This window comes from Magnolia sinica, chromosome 12 (assembly GCF_029962835.1).
Source record: "Magnolia sinica isolate HGM2019 chromosome 12, MsV1, whole genome shotgun sequence".
In the NCBI taxonomy this organism is placed as follows: domain Eukaryota; kingdom Viridiplantae; phylum Streptophyta; class Magnoliopsida; order Magnoliales; family Magnoliaceae; genus Magnolia; species Magnolia sinica.
Genome location: NC_080584.1, coordinates 19,783 through 41,486, shown reverse-complemented (window position 1 = coordinate 41,486; position 21,704 = coordinate 19,783). Strand labels below are relative to the sequence as shown.

Here is a 21,704-nt window from a genome sequence, read left to right as displayed (position 1 = left end):
TTTAGCAAAAGAAGATGCTAAAAGATTTTTTTTGCCACCGGGATCATTTTCCTCGTTTCACAATGAGAACAGAAGTGGTGGCAGAACTGTTTTTATCGGGGAGACGAGAACGGTTCATTCGTTGGGCGTCCCATCCCATCTTTTTAAGTGGTAAAAAGATGTTTTCATACACTCGGATAACTTGCATTTTCACTATTTTACATCGTTCCACTAGCGAGACTCATTTTCAATGTTTTAGAACGAGAACAATTGCAGCAGTTGCACTGTTTTTTTTTTTTTTGAGGGGGGGGGGGGGGGGGGGGAAACGACAATGGTTCATTGGTTGGGCGTCCCATCTCAACTGTTTCTTATGTGTAGCCCACCTGAGTTTTATTTGAGGCTGATTTTGGAACAATGTGAACTTTGGCTAACTATTTAATCTAAACAAGTTGTAGCTGAATTTGGAGGGCATGAAAACATCATTGTGGTCCCTACACAACTGACAATGGTCAAAGCCATCCCAACTATTTCCTACACCTACCCACCTTATGTTTGGATCCATTTGTACCTGTCTCATGAGACAACCCAAAGAATGCCACGTAGCAGCCATGCACCGCACTTGGTGAAGATGAACTTTAAAGTCGAGAAGTTAGAAGCATGTTTGTGTTGAAAAGCATTAAATAAATGCAAGTTTTACAAAAGAAGAGCATACATAATCACGTACTTATTGGAAACATGATATCTCTTGTGCACGTGGTCAAATACGACAAGCTATACTTATGTGGAGGATTGAGAAAATTTGCAGGAAATCATATTTCATATGGCTAGCCATTCGAATTTTTCATGCTTTTGAATCATGCTGCCGAATCATGCATAAGACTTCCTTTCCAAGTTTATAAAAGTAACACACAAAGAATAGCACCAAGCCCTCACTAATCCAATCAAACACAACTCTTTTAAGCTCAACATTGCCTATCAATGTTTCGTCTCTTATGAATACTTTATCTTAGCATAATCTAGTTTAACCTCTCTTCTTCTGTCTAGTACGATACTATAGCAAGTCTGGATCGATTAGCTTAATTTAGCTTAGTATCTACTTTTGTCCAGCACATAACTGCAGCAAGTCGGTTTAGTTAAATATCCACGACCCTTTCGTTGGATCCTCTACAAATCCCTCAGCCATTATTTGATGATTTCTTGGTCACATCCTATTGACCAAAACCATGACTATCCCATGACAGACAGGATTTTTCCAAGACCATGTCATGACTATCCAGGTTTGGAAGATAGTCCAGGCCATAGCCGTCTCACTCAACTTGAATCGTTGTTGGTAACTTCTTTTCTTTATTTACTTTCATATGCCAATTGCAACTGCATTCATATTAATAAAATCTACATTCAGCCTTTAAATTCCAATTTTATAAAGCTCACATTTGTTGGCCCTGCCTGATGAGATCCAAGCCGTCCATCTCATTACTTGAATCCAGCGATGCCATCTGCGACCCATTATTTCTAACATTCTCCCACTCATGGGCTACTCATGGTATTGTCGGCTAGTTCACCAGTTAAAGGTTTCAGTGATGGATGATGCAGACCTCATTGCATCCTGCAATTTGAAAGCATTGTGAATTATAAAAGGTGGGTGAAGATGTATGTGTACATGCATGCATGTGAACAATAGACAGAACTAAACGAGCAAAGAGCCTCTTGTATTTGCCCATATACAAGCATATGACAAAGGACAAAATCAGGGAGCATGGATGTCATGTGAAACATCCCGCTGAGCCCCAAACGTCGAATTGTAGGTTAAGCTTATCATATTAACATCTGTAGTTGATCCAGCCTCATGCAGAAAATATATATCACATCAAAGACAAAAGCACCGAGCTCCAGTTGTTAACATGCATTTATAAAATAAAAAAGCACATGCTAAGCATTGAGAGAGGCAATTTAACATTGTACCCTCAAAGCAAGTGCTAATGGAGAATGTGTGGATTCAAACTGCTGTTGTGCAGCAGTAGTGTGTTCATCATCCATCCTCATTTCAGATTATTCAACAATCACAAGAAAACATTCCAAACTCGTGTATTAAAACATGTCCACATTTCCAGAACAGATTATTGAACAATCTGCAGATTAAGTCATGAATTTTTAAATGGTGCTGCCCCAGCCAAACTCCCCATCCTTAAGACACCTATCTTTTAATAGACGTGCCACCCCTGCCAAACTCCCCACCTGACAATGCATTCCGCCTAGCTCAGCCAGCGGAGGCTGGCCTTGGTACTAATGACTGGCATTGTAATATGATGCCTACAAAATCACATGCAGCAATAGCATTGACAATGCAGCAGATGCAAACTCCCCTTCAAAGAATAAATGGTAAAAAATGGTATTATAATAAAATTGAACACCCTATCACCAATAATCCATGCAAGAACACTCCCCATCCTTAAAATGGTGAAACCTATTCCTATCCCTCACAACAATCTCCCTATTGAAAACCTTTGAAATCATCTTTGTAGCATCATGGCAATCCCTGCACACCCTAAGGTTCTTCACAATCCTCATGGCCACACCTTCATCCAAACAAACCAATCCAAATGCAATGGCTACCTTCTCACTATGCCTATACAAAGCATCCTCCTTCTCCTCTTCTTCTATATCAAATAGGACTTGCTCTGTATTGGCCACATAGCCAGCCAACCTCAACTTCCTATACATCTCTCCCAACATCATCTCAATCTCTCCATATCTTGGGTGTGTTTTACTCCCCACAAAGAACTCATGAATCTCACCACCAACCTCTATAACACTACAGCCAAGCTCTTTCCTCACCCCATTCACCTTCATCAGCTTCCTCACATTGCTGACTCCATCCCAGTTCCTAGCATCAACATACAAATTCGACAGAAGTACATACGCTCTGTCATTTCCACGCTCTAACTCAACAATCTTACTCAATGCAAATTCACCCAATTCAGGATTCCTATGAATTCTGCAAGCATTGAGCAAAGCCCCCCATGCACCCACATGAGGCTTGGCAGGCATGTTGTTAATGAAGTCGACTGCTTTGGTTAACTGTCCAGCTCGACCGTACAAGTCAACATGCACCCGTAGTGCTCAAGCCTAGGTTTGAGTCCGTACACGCAGCTCATTGAGTTAAAGTGTTCACAGCCCTTGCCAACCAGCCCAACCACACTGCAGCCGCGAAGAATAGAGATGAAAGTGATTTCGTTTGGCGAAATTCCTTCTTCTTGCATTAGAGAGAATATCTCAAGGCATCTCTCGTCACCACCATTCATGGCTAATCCACTCATAACACTGCTCCACGTATAGACATTCCTATCTCTCATCCTCCCAAAGACTTCCATAGCTTTGGTCATGTGGCCACACTTTGAGTACATGTCTATGAGTGCAGTACCCAAAGTCACTGTCATTTAGAGTCTATTTCTCTCTATGTAGACGTGAGCCCACCTGCCTTGATCCCACGCCCCTAAGTGTGCGCATGCTTAAAGGACTGAAACCATCGTTGCTTCATTGACCTTCACACCCTCCAATTGCATCAAATTGAACAAATGCAGGGCCTCCCTCGACTTCCCGCGATGAGCATACCCTGTGATCATTGTGTTCCACGCAATGGGCTCTCTGTGCGGCATTTCATCAAACAGCTCCCTTGCGAATTCAATATCCCCAGAGCTTGCACAGGCACCCACCATCGCTGTCTGGGTCACCAAATCCGGATGGGCGATCTCCAAAAAGAGCTGTTGGGCAAGGCCGAAGGAACCCAATTCGGCATACATGTGAATTAGCTCGCTCTGGACATGCGCATCGGCCCTGAAGCCACGACGCATAATAACGCCATGTACCGTGGGGTCGGCACCACGTGAGGAGTCCGTGGCGCACGTGCGGACAAGGAAAGTGAAGGTGTAGTTGTTAGGGGGGAGGTTTGAATGGAGGATTTGGCAGTAGAAATGGAAGCTGTGGTGGGGAGTGGGCCTTGATCATGGTGTTTAAGGTGAAAAGGCTAGGTGGGGTTTGGGAATGGATGTGGAGTTGATGGGAATAGTTAAGGTTTTGAGGGGGTTTTAGGAAAATGGAAGCAATGAATTTCCCAAGGAACAGAGGATTGTTGAGAAGGTCGGTTATGCGCATTTGGGTGTGGATTTGCTTGATTTGATTGAGAGAGTTGCATATTTCTAGGAATTCTATCACTTTTGGGTTTTGTTGGGAAATGATAGATGTGAGAGATGGCATTTTTCAGAGATGAGAAGAAGAGGGAATGCATTTTATTTTCCTGGCACTACATTGAGCTTGTTTGCTCATTTTCTACTTGCTGCTATAGCTAATGGGAGTGAGTTGATACTCTGGTTGTCTGAAGGTTTGATACTCTTGGTTCTTCAGTGCCTAACCAATGGGACGCGGATTAGCTACTCACGGCTTCAGTAGCTATCTCGCCGCTGAAGTGACATAACCAAGTTATGTGGGCCCATCATGATGTATGAATTGTATCCACATTGCCCATCCATTTTGTGAGATTATTTTAAGGCATTAGCCCAAAAAAGAAGCAAATCTAAAGCTCGAGTGGACCCCATTACAAAAAACAGTGGGGAGAGTGATGTCCACCATTGAAACCTTGCTAAGGTCCACCATGATGCTTATTTGAAATTCATAGGTTCACACACACATGGACGAAGGGAAAACACAAAAGTCAGCTTTATCGAAAACTTATGTGACCCTTGGTAAGTTTTTAATGGTGGGCGTTCAATCTCTACTTGAGCTTTGGATCTGCCTCATTATTTGACTCATAACCTAAAATGATATCTCAAAATGGATGGACGGTGTGGATACAACACATACATCATGGTAGGGCCCACCGAACTTGATGATGTCACTTCAATAGGGAGATAGCTACGAGCCGTTGGTCCCTAACCAATGGGCCGTAAGCTAGGATTGATGGAACGTTTCAGGCAGTCCTGGGACTATAACACCCCACCATCCTCCGTAGTCAGATTAAGCCTGGCAGCTGCATTCTTGTGATTGATATGGTGTTAACTCATGATTCAGAAGCTAATGGCTTACATTCAATACGAATTGAATATTAATCACAATTATCATAAAAGTGATACAAATTGAAATCTTCAATTGTATTTGGTAGATTATAATTAAAATGCATTGGAATTTGTTTTTAAAAAATTGTATTTAGTAGCCTAAATGGTTGCAATAAGCCCAAAGGAATATATTCTTTGGCCGAAAGTGAGGAAATTCCTTCTGATAAGCTACAAACGTGAGAATCACAAATAAGTGACTTGCACCATTTTTTAACCATCCATATAAATGGCTAATATTTAGATAGTTCAAATCATACTATTAGTATATGTTGGCGGTTTGGTTTGTTTTTATTTATGCAGGCGTGCCAAAATCAATACAACAGCTCGATCCAAATCGATTAATGTTGACCCCAAATGCCAAAATAAGCAAATACTTCCAAAATTTCCTCTTCCTTAAAGTTTCTTGGTAATTGTGAGTAATGGAAGGGTAAGAGATTGATTGGAAATGATGAGATGGGGTATATTTATAGTTGTCTTGAGTGACATTTTGGTATCTTGAGAACGTTTATGTGCTAAATACAGGTCTAAGGGTTGTGATTGGTTAAGGACATAGGTGTGTTATGTTGCATAATATGGTTGGTTGGATTGGATAGTAGGACACATAATTTTGGGCAAAACTAAGGACTGAGGGATCATTTTACACCGAGTAAGCTTCCAAGACATAAGTTACTTTTTACCCTCCCCACTTAACATGTGAAAAAATTGCGGGATTCCACATGGCGGGTGTTACATCATGCAACGCCTTCCATGTGAATGGGTCTCAATCAAAATTGGGACCCCGGATGAGGTGTCAATTCCTCTCTGGTGCCCTTCTTTCTCCTTTATTGTGGTCCTCGAGTTAAATGGATTTGGGCTTGATTTAGGCCTTGCATTGGGCTTGAACTTGGGCTTGGGTTTCGGCTTGATTTTAGGCCTTCAACTGGACTCAAATCAACCCTAAGCGGATGTGTCTATAGAATGACTTGAAGAGCCATAGGTAAAGGGTACTTAGTGATAATGAGTGCATTTGGTATGATAATGGCTATAGCTTTAATGTTTCTGTTACCAAGAACTTTAAGAGTCCTTGTAAAAGCACAAAACCTAAGAAAGAAGAAACTCCATACATCCTTTATCTACAGGTGAGGATGCTAGATTGTGGGTGGATCGTGCTCACGTGTGCCTTTTTAGTGGCGTGTGTGCTCTTGTTAAAGTATAGGGGAATATATTTGACTGGAGTCACCACTAGTCAGTTACTCTGCTTCCACAGTTGGCTAGACTCTGGAAAAACATTAGGAGAGAGGATCTGAAAGTTCTCTACCCTAACATATGTACATGAATTAGTTTTTAAAATAGATTATTCAACAATCTGCAAATTAACTCAGATTATTCAACAATCTACATATTAAATCTTAAGGGAAGATCAAGAATGCATTACTATAAATTGACGTATGCAAGTGGATAGCCACAGACAGTTACAACAGAATGTCGTTGTAACAAAGGCTCAATTGGATAACATAGATATTTAAATTTTGAATTGTTACAACTATCCATTCGAAGATACTTGTGGTGGCATGTTAACAGATATTACACCATCATCGATCGGCAGAGGTAACTGTGGCCGGTGGGGGAAGGTTGGTAGTGAACATTATGCAAAGGGACAGGAATGTGTGGGGTCGATTAAGGGATGAGATAGAATGAATCATGGCACTTTTACAACAGAAGATTTTTTTGAGGGGATGTAACAAACTTAAATTATTTGTTACCAAATGTTACTTTTCTTTTCTTTTTTCCTATGCTATATTTCAGTTTCAGATACCTACTGGATGGATTTCATGTTCCTTTGTTTTGTTATTTTAGATACTAAGCCTGGTGGTACATAGCCATTATGTAGGTTTTTTTTACATTGTTGAAGGAGTATTATGTGTCATTAACTTGTTATTTGAGGATTCAGATCCTCTAGGTCAGGGCATCATATACTTCACATGCATTTTAATTGTTATTACATGTCATACGATATGATGCAGGTGTCTTATATTATTTCTCCAATGTATCAATCTATACATGAATAAATATAGGTACGATGTTTCAGCGTAATTGGAACTCCTTAGACTACACCTACTAATTCTTTCTGGTGAAGATGTGTTAGAAAATACCTGTTTTCTTGTAGTGGAAGTTGTGTTAGAAAATTTATCTTTTTGGTCCCCTTGTCTTCACCTTCCATTGCAAGAAAACAGGTATTTGCCGATGTTTGCAGCTGGACTCATACGACAATAGGGACAGTGCTGCAAATCATAATTAGTCCCAAGACACTTGGATTGGGCATCAGTAGCTTGTTTAGATGTCATATTCTAAAAAATTTGTGCTCTTGTATATACATAGGTGGTTAAACATATGTACATCCTAATTTGAAATCATAATTATATATTTAAAAAAAAAATCTACACTTTGGCTTTTTCCTCATATACACACTAAAACTTTCAAGACCCTATATACATTTGTATACTTGGTCACTCGCCAATCCAACCATTGAAACAGCTATTCATCATCTTGTGAAATACATCCGACCGTTCACTTCACCATCGGGCCTCTTGATCATAGTAAACCAACTATTGGATAATATCCGCTCATGTACTTGCCCACTTATAAATCTAAAATGTCCATCTTATCTTCTACTTATGTATAAAATTATCTATCTCGACTCCCTTGTAATAAACCAGTTCTCATATACATACACATGCATACCATTTTATTCATCTCGTGCTTACCCACTTCATCCATCAAATGCTTTTTTCGTACCAAGTTAAACTATTCCACCATGGATCTCAATCTGACCATTCATTTAAAAATCCAAATATACATCAACTCCTTAATACCTCGAAGAGTCCCTTGAACCACTCATGTTGCATTCTGAAGACCATCTAACAATTCGTTGCGGAATAAATTATTTTTAATCTTTCATTCTAAAATAACAACTTATAACTGTCCCTTCGCCTGTCCAAACTATCTCTTAGGTAAATCATCATTGTCAGCCCTAACCCTTAATACCAGACCCACCATCATCAACCCATGGAAGTTTCAATGGTCGACGTTCAACCCCACTATTTCTCATCTTACAGCCCACCTAAAACTTCAAATCTTCCTCATTTTCAATACCGCAGCCCATCATGATCGGTTTAAACTAATGATCGGAGTGCATCCAAACTAATGTGGGCCCCACCGTGATGTTTGTTGAACATCAACACCGTGCCTTTGATGGTCCCCTTTAGGTTATGGGATATCACAAAAATCAGTCGTATACGGAACTTAGGTGGGCCAGACCATCTAAAAGCACATGAAGACATGCCTAAAAGATATAAAAGCACTTGGTGGGCCCACCCGAGTTTGGATGTGGTTGAAACGTGGTCTGACCTCTCATCCAAGTGGGACACACACAATGGATAGTCCAAATTTGTGAACCACGTCTCGGTGGGCCCAATAAATGATTGTGAATGTTTTAATGGGGGGGTAACCCCTCTCAACTGTTGTACGGGTGTGGCCCACCATATATATATATATATATATATATATATATATATATATATATATAGTTCATATGTAAAACTATATTGCATATACGACATATGCATTGGAGTGGCTCACATGATCCTAACCCTAGCATATCATGCATTGGAGGAAGTGATAGTAGCATTTTAGGCCTTTGGAAACACGTGAGGAGTATTGACTTCCATCACAAAACCACAATGGTTCCTTTAATCTGAAACATTGGTGCAACTCCAAAAGATGATAAGGCTAGCTTTTGTAGGGGCTCATTTAAATATTAGGGCATGATTAAAGGGGCCACCCGAGTCTTTCTTTTGGCAAGTCTTCAACAAGAAAATTGTTAGAGTATCATCGGATCTTTTTTTTTTTTTTTTGAAAGATAAAAGTATTATTGAAGAGGTGCCAAGATGGTGTGCAAAAGCTTACCACCCTTTCAAGCAAAAAAGCAAGATACAATCTTTCAAAGATGCATTGCAAGAAGCCCATTCAGCTACATAAGATCTCACCATACATATGACAAAACAAACATCATTCCCAATATTGTTGAAGCATCTCCTACCACTTTTCCCCCACACTATCCAAAGAGCCGCAAGAATCACCAATTACCACTTCGCCCATGTTTGCTTTGGAAGATAAATCCCATGGCCTACCTCCAAAAAAAACAAAAAAAAAAACCTCCACCAAAGCAGGCATTGACCATTTCACCTTGAAAGAAGAAAAAATAGAATCCCAAATCCCTTTAGTAAAGGGAAATGAGCGGATGACCAATTGTCTCATCATTGCCTATACATAAAGTGCACATGTTCAGGGTCACCATGCCTCTTTTGCGTAGGTTGTTGATGGTCAAACTCTCTTCCTCTCCACCAGCCATACAAAAGCTGCCACTTTCAGAGGAGCCCCGTGACATCACAACATTGCCGTCGGGGCACAATAGATGAGCAATTGGAACACAACCATCTTATGGAAGGAACCACCAAGAAGCGACTCAAATTTTCCATTCATCACACCAAACTATCAAGCTTCCCGGTGGGTAGACTAACCAACTAAATTCTTTGAGTAGAAATTTTTTTTTAATTTCTTATTAGGCAATACGGGGGTGACCACAACCTTGAGGATCCACCACCTAACAAATAATCACTATAAGAAAACTGTCCTTTACCGGCGGTTTTAACTGCCGGTAAAGGATTTATTGGCGGTCAGGTAACCGCCGGTAAAAGATGCGTCGGTAAAGGCTTTTTCTGGCGGTTAGGGACCTTAACCTGCGGTTGTACTGGACACCCCTAAATCTAAGTTTTTCAGAAGTCGGTCAAATACTACGGATTAAATCCGTAGCTATAGAGCTTAAGGCTAGCCATAGATCAAATCTTTCTCATAAAAAAAAAAAAAGAAAAAAAGAAGAAGAAGAAAAGGAGACGTGGTCCTTACTCATTTCTGATATATTGAAATGAGAGATCTACAAACCTCTTCAGCAGCAGATCTTGGGAATAAGGATGAGCTTAGAGGAAGAGGTGCCAATGCAGGTGCATGAGCACAAGGGATCTGGAAATCCTTCACTACTAATGGTTTATGACTGCTTCCACTCCTGCTAACAAATCTATTCCCTGCAGGCCAAAAATTTATAGCATTATAATAGTGGGACCTAAAATAGTATTTGGCATGGCCCACTGACTTTCACTGATGATCAGACAGATCAATTTCAAGTATCTTTAAATCCTTCACTCCTTTAATTTGGATAACCATGACCTGGAAATAACTGCTTCAGGTATGCCACGAGGCAGATGCTTCAAGATTGTTGTCCTGCACGAAGATGCCAATGGCTTTTGTTGTCTCCAGCATGCAGTTATATCAGACATCAATCATGTCAGACTAACTAGGCTAAAGGTTATTTTTGATAGACACATTTTCATAAAGCTGAACTAACCTAAGTCGATCTCCTCTTGACATTGGTCTTCAGGTCCCATATCAGCCATAACACATTCTGTTGGGCATAGCTTTTGCTTTCTTCGTTCTTCTGGCCGCTGTCAGGTGACCTGTCTGGTGTGTGGCCAGCAAGGAGACACTGCTCTTACCAGTTATGATCATTTTCCACAGACCTATTACTCAATGACTGCTATGACTCTTGACTCCTCGACTGAGTCTAATTGGTATCCGAACATTGGAGCCACACATCATATGATACACACTACAAGAAAACAGAACTTCAAAAAAACATTCCACATATTTTACAAGACTAACCATTGTACTGGTGAATTTATGAGCTGGTATAGCATATCTACCTGCTTTCTGATCAGAGCTGGTATAGCATATCTACCGGCTATAAACTAACCACAGTTCAAGATCCATAAACAACAAATCAGCAAATAAACTTACAGAGATCAAGATAGGATCTCAAACATCTTTTATTAAAAGAAAGGCATAATAAAATCTGATAAATCAATTTTAGGGGCATTAATCTCAATAAGAACTAAGTAAAGAAATGGTAGGACATGTCTCAAACCTAAGAAAAGGCATCCTCCATAAAGTCCAGTTTCAAAGTGAAGAAAAAAGTCTTTAATAGCCACATATCCTCTCTTTTATATGAGATTTGCAGTTTTATTCCACAAAGCAACAATGTAACTGAACATTGATATCAAATACCTGCAAGGAAAAAGGAAGAGTCATAAATCTTTTACATAAAACAGTGAAGTCCAATTTCCATCATATAATATTCACTACAGAATATGAAGACAAATCAAGACTTGCAGATAGACACATTCAAATATAGAACCAAAGGGGCCAAACAGCAGAGGATTACCTTGACGAGCTCATCAGTAGAAGCATGATTCAGGTGTCAATAAGGGAGAGCAATGGAACGGTTGAAACATGCTGTATTCATGATCTTCTATGTGACCTCCCAATATCAGAACGCAAGGAGGAGAGATTTCTAGATGTGCATGGGAACATAACACCTACATCACGGACCAAGGCAAGCCGACTTGCAATTACTTATGGTGGCATCAGTAAGTCTCTCTCTCTTAACCGCTCCACTTTACACCTTCGCTCTTTGTTGTACTTCAGTAGAATCCGAGAAATGCCAGAGAAACTGCAGTTGCAAATCCTATTTGTAGGTTTCAAATTGCTTAGGGTGATGGATCTCCAAAATGTAGAACTCTCTAGTCTTCTAGATGAAATTGGGCATATAATCCACTTGAGGTACCCACGTCTCAATGTACTTCAACAAAAAAATTGATGGACTAGAGATTACCTTGTCAAGCTGGTCGAATTCAGTTTTCCCATTGAATAATTGTTACTTAGCAGTTCAGCCATTCTACAGCCCAATAAGCACCTGTCAATAGTTGTTGAATATTTATTTACTTCTAATATAAGTTTAAGTGCCCTGTGAATAAAGGAGTAGAGCAGAACTGCAGTGAGTTGCTAAGAAAGTGCAATATTTTATAGAAAGGATAATTAAAAACTAAACAAACACGGATACCATTAAATTCTGTGGAATTTCATACTTAACACTGAGTAGGGTTGAATTCAGAAGACGTTACCACATCCGCAAGTAGAAGAAAACATGTAAGAAAGGCATTTTATTTCATCAAATAGGCGTATTAAGAACCTGTAGCAAGCATGGGACAAACACCAAGAGCTACTCCTTGACTAGCAACAGAAAAGGCCCCCACAAAGCCTCTTGAACCTTTTTTTATTTATTTAAAAAGAACTCTCTTTTCCATTAATGGCAAGGAATGTACAAAGAGATATTTTGGGCGGGCCTACCCAACAAAAGACGATAGGCCCGCCTATCGTGAGAAAAGAACCAAAAAGAAAGAGACAAAAAACTCTATTCAGTTATTGAGGAATCACAGAATATGTGGCCTGCATATCCAAGTTTAATATCAATTAAGCTAACTGCCATAATTGAGGAATTACAGGATATGTGGCCTGCATCTTTGCATGGTATACACAGGCTTTCAACTCAGACAAGTGGGTTGTGTGGATCAGAATCCATACCTTTGATCAATTTTACCCATCAGCAATTGGACTATGCCTTAAAAATCCCACTGATAGGGCAATCTTAATCTGCTAATTTGTAGCCTACAGAAGCACTTAAGAAGAGAAATTGAACAATGGTCCATATTCAACTGAAAAAAATCCAATGTGAGAGATTTTTTGGGCATTCTCCATCCACGGTGAGACTCAACAGCCCAATAAATAGATTGTTGAAATGTGAGACCCACTTGTCTGGCATGGAATTGAAAATGGTTACTTAAAATAAAATACATGACTAGCCAAATAGGAACAATGAGACTCGTAAACCGGATCATGGAAGAAAAGACGATATGATTCAGCAACAATTGCAGCACATGCATCACGAGGATCTTTAAACTTTGAAACCTGAAAATTTAATCATGAAATAAGGTGTAAAAGAAGAAATCATAGAATAACTGTAGTAGAAGAAATAAGAAGATCAATGCATAGAACAAAACCTTTATTATCAAAAGTAGAGCATCCAAGCTTGAAATGAATATTTTTATGTAAATGTCTTACAAATGAACCCATGTGAAGTAAATGTGCCATCCATGTTTATGAAAATGGACCCGAATATCCAACGAGATGAGAATCCCTCTAATGTAAAAGATAATGTTGTATTCAAAATTATATTCAGGAAATAATTTGAGAAGGAAAAATGTATTGAATCATTCAGCAAGCATTAATGTACCAGCCTGCAATTGGTTGAAGATGTTTACCAAATTTCCGTCAACCAAGCACTTCTGCATCTTTCTAATGAACAACCCAGATAAATCAACTACCAGCATCACACCATTAAAGACAACCAAATTAAAGGTAATGACAATCACAATCCAGCAAGCTTTTGGCACAATCAGTTCTACCACATAAATAGAAAATCACACTTAAATGCTCTAATGACATCATTGGGCTAATGCTGCCAAAATCAAAGACACATTTGACACTTGCAGAAACAAGTTGCAGCAGGCAGCAATGACAGTCCAGGACTGGACAGAGGGATTGGAACAGAGAACATTGCAAAAAAGAGTCTTCACCTCAAAATTGCATTTCAAAAACCCTGCAAAATGGGGATTTAGAATACACTCAAATCCCAAAACACCATTGGCAGGAAGATATGGTGAATTCCATCACGTTATTCATAGAAATAAATGAAAAGAAAAAGAAATATGGAGCACATCATAAACTTATGGGATCTTGGGTGGTTTGATCCTCACCGTAATAGTAGGTAGACAGAATAGTGATCCTCTCAGTCAGCTGAAAATGAAAGAACCATCAGTTCCAATGTTTTGAATGGACAAAAAACTCTAATCAGTTATTTAACTGTTGAAATTATTAACTTGTTAAACATACATGAAGCAATGAAATAATCATGTACAGAAACAAAATTCCAAACCCAAGATAAACTACAGATAATAATTTTGAATCTACATAGCATATAAACAGGCGCTGCTGGGATCCGCAACAAAGTCCGACAGATCGGGATTTTTGTAGGATATAACACATACATCAATCCATCACTGGCCTGAAAATAGAAAACTTTATAATCAACATTCCACATTTTACAAGACTAACCATTTAACTGGTGAATTTATGAGCTGGTATAGCATATCTACCTGCTTTCTGATCAGAGTTAGGGATGGTGAAGATCCATCTTCTTTCAAATTTGTTGAGCTTGCATCAGAGAGTTCACTTTCCTCAATCTCACTATTGTTAAGACAAATGGATAAGGATCAGTTCTGTATTCATGTAGCTGATAGAAGTAGCATGAACACAAAACTACACAGAAATTAGTAAAAGACAATTTGTCAAATTGGACCATAAGCTCATTTTATGAGGAAAATATAGGCTTATCTTGTAAATCATGAGATATATTGTCATAATCACATCATCCACAAATTCAAGGGATATATTTACCTGTAAAGTATTTCTGCAGAGGTAGCTTTCAGGCATAACAACTTTGGCAAGATGTGATGGTTGATAAATGTGGCATACAAGTAACTCAAATTAATCTGTCAGCACCAACTTAGATGCGTCATAATCCAGAAATTACCTTGATTTGATTACCAAACTAGCCAATTGGGGGACAAGTATCAGATGGTTAAAATTGAAAAAAATAAAATAAAAAATCCAACTGTTCAACAAATAAGTTTCCACAAATCAAGGTTAAGATTGTTGAACCAATCTGATTTTCAGATTATAACCTCTATCTACAGTGGACCCCACAATTTGAATGGCAAAATGAGATAATGCACGTCGCGTTTACAAATCTCTATCTCTAAGTGCCTGTGCATCATGCATCAAACTGTCCTACTTTCACTAGGGCAGAATAGTATAGAAACAACAACCAACTCATTTTGATTTCATTTTAGAGTGCTACGAAACTGAGGATGTGAACCTCATTTTTTTCTTTACCCATTTTGGGTCTGTTTCATTGTCCTGATTAAAACTCAGATTCTTAAAGTGAAGAGTCTGAAGACCATCCTAGTGAAGGTGATAAGATCAAAATTTATTCTTGGCATCAGGTGGTTGATCTTCAAGGCATTTATCCTCATTCCCACTGCTCTTACTGACCACACCAGCAAGAGTACTGCAATGAATAAACTCATTAGGGGAACAAAATCCCACTGTGCATGTAAGTTGGGGCATGGATTCTTCACTATGAAGAGATGTTCTGCATATAAGGTAAAGTTCAGGTTCAGTCGGGTTGAGGATTTTCAACTTACACTATGCTGTGGAGAAGGAACAGTTGAACATTTTGAATTATGTTATGGTAACTTGATCTCCACTTCTTTCATATCACAGACACCTGATTCTTTCCATTCATGCAAGCATTTATCGAGCTCTGCTCTGTTGCAAGCACCAAGGTTTCCAATCCACCATTTGACCAGTAGACAGTTTAACCTGCATTTTGTAGACATTGTAAGACAATACACCACAAACATCTGAGTTCATTAAAAAGTTGGAGGAAAACTGATATAAAATCCAACATGTACTGTCAAAGAGTATTTTGTTGGCTGATTAGTTTAATCCATCACTGTTAGTAGCACTGGAATCAGTGATGTAAGTACCTTTTCTTCTGGTAGAGCAGTGAAAATAGACCATTGGTAAAATGAAGGTGAAAAGGATATCTCAAAGTGTATTCCATCATTAGAAGTTTTAACTAAATTTGTTTTGTTCAGACAACCGAGGACAAGGTTACATCAGAAAACTCACATCCATCTCTGTTTTAGATGCTCCATTTCCAACAGGTGGGAGATCTCCAATTGTGTTTCTCACAGTTATTGCACGGAAGGGTGCCCCTCCCGCTGTACTCCTGACGGCAGCATATTGTACATCCCCTGGTAATGTGATTTTCAGTTCTGGGCCTGCAAAGACATGCATTGGCTCTGGCCACTCTGGGAGTCTCTTCTGGAGAAGCTGCCCATATGAATGCTCGTTTCCTAGACTGAGAAACACCAAAGGCTCCAGCCTCTAGAACACCAAATCTCACCTAAAAAGGCACACACAGAAATTATATAGCTGCTTTACAAGAGAAGAAGAAGAAGAAGAAGAAGAAGAAGAAGATCCCAAGTACATGCAAAGGGACAATACCTGATAACCCATTTCAAGAAGTGAAGCAAGCGTTAATCGGAATGTCTGCCCCTTGTTAAAAGAAACAAAATTCCTAACGTTTTCTAAAAGAAAAATCTTCGGCCAGAAGTAATCGGCAAAGGACAAAAATGAGTATACTGGGAAATAAGCCTTGTGAGGGAATAAAAGCTTACTTCATTAATTCAAATTCACCATCAGGTGGCACAAAACTGACAGTCTTTTCCGAGTTAAACCTTGTCATCATACATTGATGGAAAGTAACATCAATGAGCTCAATTGTCCTTCCACTAAAAGAAGTAGAGCATCTTTCAGGGCCAAGTCACCAAAAGAATTAGGAGAACCTAGCAATTATCAGTTTGTAGCTAAACAGACCACATATAACAGAGGTAACTGCAAATTTTAAGAAAAATAATCCCTTCAAAAACCGAGTTAGAACACTTATTGCAGAACACGGAGAACAAGTACTGCACTAGTCAGCCAACAAATGTATTTAGGAAAGCTAAAAACAGAACTTCTATTATTAAGCACACTTTACACTCACTTGCAAATCTACCACAATAATAGGAAATGGGAACTAAAACTTTACCAAAAATCATGAGTTTAACCACACAAATTCCGTCAAGCAGACAAACTGTCTCAAAAAACCGAAGGGCTAAGAAGCCACACAATCCCAAAAAAAAAGCAAAAAATGGAGGTTTCCATTCAATTGTTTCTTGCAGCATAAGAGAAAATGGATGACGTAAGTTCTGTGGCAAGTATGTAACTAAGCATCTCTCTCTGACTAATGAAGAAACTGTAGATGATATCAAGGATGAGGGAGCAAATAACTCAAAAATTGCAGCATCGATTGATACATGCAGCATTTCGTATATGACATGGATGCTTTCCAAAATTCCTGTGAAATTCAGGAAAAAAAAATCTAAAATTCCCCCCCCCCCCCCCCACAAAAAAAAAAAACCCTTCTCTTAAAAAGCTTCAAAACCATTGTCCTACAAGGGACCATCCACCTCTAGAGCCATGAACAGACCTGAACAAGGAAAGAAGGGCTAGCTTTGCCAACTTCAACTGCTCTTGGGAGTAGTTAGAAAATCTAAAAGATTGAAAATCCATTGTCCTTACACAAATGTGCAAGTCCTGAAACATTTTTTTAGGTAAGTTAGAACTGTGCTTTGACATAATGAGTACACTGGGAAATAAGCCACTTCCAAAATACCCACCAATATAGCTTCTCCAATTTTACCAATTATAAAGGTAAGTCTTTAGAATTTTAAGAAACAAAACTATGTGAGATTACTTCAGGATCATTTGAATTGGGGGCCTCTAGATGCACTGGATATTTCAATTACCAGGTATTGCAATGCCTGGGTGGTGTAACTGCTGGCAATTATAATGAAACAATGTTTTTTCAAACACACTAATATCCACAAAGGGTTGGATGTTTCAAACAGACTAATAAAACATATTGGAAATTAATGAAACAGAAACTATAGTACAAGCTTTACAATCAATAAATTGAAAGGTCTCAAAATTGTAGAATAACAACAAGGCATCAATGCCATTCAGTCCCGAAAGGTGGTATTTTGGTAGATGGATATCATCACTGGCCAACAGCTTAAAGCTTTCAAAGGGTTGAGATCTGAGAAGGATTTAATATCACATGACTAAACATATATTTTATATGACCTCAGATCATAATTAAATTGTGAGAAAGAACAAATGCCATAGAGAATTATATGGTTCCGGTCAGTGCAAGAAATACGATTTTAAAAATCTTGAGATACCATCACAAGATTTTCAAAAACTCACCAGATTCTAAATATCACATTCCTATGCCAACATTAACATGAGAAATAGTAAAAATTACAGGCTTATTATACAAATATATAAATATATATTTAAATTTTAGATGTATAAGAAACTCTTAAAATATTTTTTCTTTGAGATTTTCTAGATAACATTCCAAAAAAAAAAAAAAACCTTTGGAGAAAATCTCCTCTGAATTTTCAGGGCCAAGAAACATCATCAATCATGTGACTCATCAAAAAATATAATAATAAATCAGAAAGATATGAAAAATGGTAATACAAACTCAACATGAATGACACTCGTAGTAGAAAACAGAGGAAGTGTAAGTACAACATGACAAGCTACAAACATAACATAAAACAATGGCTCTCCGATATAAACACATAAAACTTGTAGTAGAAGACAGAGGAACATTGTGGGGATGTTCTATGCACAATGAAGCCAAAATGTGAACTAGTTAGACCACCTAAGGTGGATCCCACATTTATAGGGCCAACCAAATGTCAATTGAACATTTTATATTTCCTCTTACATTCCCACAAGAAGTAGAACCACAAGAAAATTAAACCTTTGAGAATAAATATAGCTAAGATCTGCTAGTCCTTTTTGACAAACATAAAAGAACCAATGACAATTCTATGACTCCATTGCAGTTGGCACTTGGCAAGATCTGCTAAATATCCTTTTCTGTTATTCCTCGTTGCTGCTTTGATGGCACTCTGCCTTTAGATTCCACCATCAGGATGAGCTCCACTCATCAAAGTGGCAGCAACACATCTCACATCTGACCCCCTTTTGTTACTGTCTTTACAGTAAAAGCTAGCTCCTAGTAGCAACAAAAAGGGTCTGTCATTTCCCTCCTAACCACCTTCTCACCTGACCAAATCATCCCTCCTAGTTTTGGCCTTGAAATGACTGTTCTTGAGCTTGAGAGCTTATTCAAAGAGTTGGAGGAGATTCTCACCTCCTCCAATGGCTCTTTGGCCCTTCCCATCCCTCCCTTATCCCCAGCTTCTCTTGTCATCCCCCTGTCCATCTATGGAAAAAAAAAAAAAAATCCTCCTTTTCATCACATTACAACACGTTCAACTCATCCAAACAATAGACGCCTAAAAGCTACCAAAGAAACAGAATATCTACAGCCGAAAAAAGGGGGAAGGACAATCATCTGCCCTAATCCAATATAAAAACTAAAGAAACCCTATAACTCAGCTATGAACAACACAAAAATCTAAATTATCAAATAGATGAATCCAAACGAAAGTCGAATCTACAAAATCGAAAACGGGATTGGGATTTTCAGAACTTACATTAACAGATCTTGAAGATTGGGAGATTCTTCTATTGGTGGAGAGTCCTTGAAGGAGATGCAAGACGCTTTGGGACCTAAGATCCGATTGATGTCATCATGGTTATAGAGCTCGTAGTTGAATCCCTCAGGGACCTTGAAAAAAAAAAATCATATATCCATCTTGGACGATCATCGGATGGTATGGCTGGAAGAACGACTTCCATATTCTCCAAGAAATCCAAGTTCCTGATGGTGGGGATGATGATGTTGAGCTCGTCTTTGAGTAGAGGAGTAGAAGGCACGACCACGACAGAGGGGAGAGAGAGGGAGAGAGTTGGGGGCAGGGAGAGATGGACGACATGGATCAAACACATACATAGTGGAGGGCCCCACAATTTTAACAATCACAAATTGGATCAGGTTTCAACACCTTTATGCCACATTTTTCGATGCCAAATTCAAACGTAAATAGCTCTCTTCCAATCAGGTGTAATTAGTAATGATTATTCATTTACGCTATATTTGTTGTGGAAATTGAAAAACAAACGGGCCCTAAGTGCACAAGCATGCACACCCACCTATTTCTAAAGCAAACAGGCAATCAAGAGTAGGTGCATTAATATATGCATGTAAAGCATGAAGATGTACATTTAAGTTAATCTTTGCATACTCAAATGTAGCAGGCATCGATATGATATGATGTAGGAATTCTATGATTCTACATACAACTTTGAGATATCATTTATATGTAGGTAGATTATGGACATATTCCTTCGGATCTATATTTTTTTTTCCCCTTCTATAACCACTATGCAAATGATAAATGTCTTATTTCTTACTCACAGGAATGATAAGAGAATGTTTCAGAGAGGTTTGCTTGAATACATCCTAATGTAATGTAGTATGATACATCAAGACTTCAGCCTTTGAATCTGGATTCCAAATATCCAAACCATTTACATGATAGGTCTCACTTTGTATGGTGGAAAGACATCAAATAGAATCACTCAAATTGGATTATTTCAACCCTTAGATAATTTTGGTCTTTTTCTTTAAGCATGAACGTTCACCATAATCTTCGTATAATCAACGGGTAGAATAATTCAATCTTAGTTTTTTTGGGTATCCCACATCCAAGGGGAGCCCTATCAAATAAACAGTTTCTATCATTGAAAAAAGAGCAAATCCAGCTGCTAAAATCCCGATGAATCTTATCGGGAATCTTATTGTAATATTTTGGGATGTCTTCAAGCAAACTTCTATTTAGATTGATCTAATGCTTTGAACATTAATGAAATCTAATGGAAGATAAACATTCCACACCATTTTACCAATAAGGAACTATAATTGAATAGTAGATAGTACTGCTTACTAGCTAAAGCCTAATTTCTTGGTTGAGCTTCCTCTACGTCTTTCAGGGAAACTTCCTTGGGGTTGACTTAAGCTCCCCAAGAGGGTAGCCATTAAAGAAACCTATCCTTGGTCCATAACATCATTTTAGGGATGTCGTCACGAGCTTTGCAGGTGTGTGTGAATGCTAGAGGGGTCTTTGCTATTTGACAATCCATAAAAGTATCAAGGTAGATTTCATTATAAGAGGAGAATGTGTGACTTTGGATTTTAATAGCTCTCTAAGAAGTCCAATTTCCTTGATGATATTAGACACTTCAAAATGAATGTCGTCCCATCTTGCACACTTCAAGTGAATGTCATGAGCATGACACCACATCTAATCGATTTTCTTACCTTTTAGCAATTGTAGAAGTAGAACATGGTAAGATAGAGGGTGGCTCAAATATCATTCATTATGTAGAAAGCAAGGAAAAGAGGAGGATGTGTGACTTTGGATTTTAATAGCTCTCTAAGAAGTCCAATTTCCTTGATGATATTAGACACTTCAAAATGAATGTTGTCCCATCTTGCACACTTCGAGTGAATGTCATGAGCATGATGCCACATCTAATTGATTTTCTTACCTTTTAGCAATTGTAGAAGTAGAACATGGTAAGGGTGGCTCAAATATCATTCATTATGTAGAAAGCAAGGAAAAGATGCTAAAAGCAACATGGATTTAGAAGTGGTAAACAAGGACAAGAGAAACTAAGTTGCATGTATAAGTCCGCATGGTAGTTAGGAACCAAGCAAAGATTTGTTTGCTTCACTTGTTTGAGGCCAACGGACTAGAGTTTACCATTTAACATACTAACCATTTTTGCAAAGCTCAAATGAATTTAACAGCACCATGGAGCTAACTAACTATTGCATAGCAGTAAAGTTAGAGTTGCACGCATGTGGATTTGTGGAAAGATAAAGGCCTAATTGGCTAATTCATCATTGTTAGTGCAGGATAAAACCAATCTTCAAGTGGGTCTCACAATGAATGAATCCTAGTACAAACC

At 38.5% G+C, this 21,704-nt stretch overlaps 1 long non-coding RNA gene, 1 other non-coding gene and 1 pseudogene across 8 annotated transcripts; all 3 read right to left on the bottom strand.

Annotated features, from left to right (window-relative positions):
* Window positions 1-1,826: 1,826 nt before the first annotated feature.
* LOC131220698 (putative pentatricopeptide repeat-containing protein At5g40405) lies at window positions 1,827-4,292 on the bottom strand (annotated as a pseudogene).
* LOC131220699 (uncharacterized) lies at window positions 1,827-19,644 on the bottom strand. 7 transcript variants are annotated; one of them, XR_009158785.1, is made up of 11 exons: window positions 16,209-16,496; window positions 15,831-16,107; window positions 15,341-15,518; window positions 14,532-14,626; window positions 14,231-14,367; window positions 12,109-12,983; window positions 11,851-11,982; window positions 11,401-11,688; window positions 10,528-11,243; window positions 10,350-10,403; window positions 10,022-10,207 (listed from the first exon to the last, which is right to left on the bottom strand). It is a non-coding gene; the product is annotated as an uncharacterized LOC131220699 (long non-coding RNA). The 7 variants fall into 7 exon arrangements; XR_009158783.1 differs by lacking the exons at window positions 10,022-10,207; window positions 10,350-10,403 and adding an exon at window positions 1,827-2,289 and having other exon boundaries at window positions 11,104-11,243; window positions 16,209-16,358; XR_009158787.1 differs by lacking the exons at window positions 10,022-10,207; window positions 10,350-10,403; window positions 10,528-11,243 and adding an exon at window positions 1,827-2,289 and having other exon boundaries at window positions 16,209-16,358.
* On the bottom strand, window positions 17,726-17,815 carry LOC131222073 (small nucleolar RNA SNORD96 family). The gene has a single exon (XR_009159781.1). It is a non-coding gene; the product is annotated as a small nucleolar RNA SNORD96 family (small nucleolar RNA).
* Window positions 19,645-21,704: the final 2,060 nt, after the last annotated feature.